Source organism: Gadus chalcogrammus, chromosome 7 (genome assembly GCF_026213295.1).
Source record: "Gadus chalcogrammus isolate NIFS_2021 chromosome 7, NIFS_Gcha_1.0, whole genome shotgun sequence".
Taxonomy (NCBI): domain Eukaryota; kingdom Metazoa; phylum Chordata; class Actinopteri; order Gadiformes; family Gadidae; genus Gadus; species Gadus chalcogrammus.
The window spans coordinates 7,241,841-7,242,494 of record NC_079418.1 but is presented as its reverse complement, the minus strand read 5'-3'; positions in this window follow the sequence as shown (position 1 = coordinate 7,242,494).

Here is a 654-nt window from a genome sequence, read left to right as displayed (position 1 = left end):
GAGTCAAATCATCCTGGCAGCAGACACACACACACAGTCCTCCTCACACACAAACAGTCCTCTTCACACACATTAGTCCTCCTTACATACACACACACACACACACACACACACACACACACACACACACACACACATGCAAACGCACTCGGCGCACGCACCTAGACACACACGCTTGTAGATACACACGCACACACCAAATGCATGCAGACAGGCACAAAAGAGCAATAATAACTTAACAAGAGTAAAATAAAAATAAAGCTCACGGAGAAAGACCCGACCCCCTTCCAGACAAACACACACACATGCACACACGCACCCACACGTACACGCATAGAAGCAAGGCTGTCAACAACGTTACACAAAGGGAACAATCCTAGTGAGTATAAAATAAGTCACCTTGGAATGGTGGAGTCTGACCCACCGTGTGAGGGGGGGGGGGGGGTGAGTGTGTGTGTGTGTGTGTGTGTGTGTGTGTGTGTGTGTGTGTGTGTGTGTGTGTGTGTGTGTGTGTGTGTGTGTGTGTGTGTGTGTGTGTGTGTGTGTGTGTGTGTGTGTCTGTGTGTCTGTGTGTGTTGGTTTCTTTGTTTGTGTATCATTGTGGGTGTGTGGGAGTGTGTTTGCGGTTACGTGTGTTTATGTGTGATATGACGT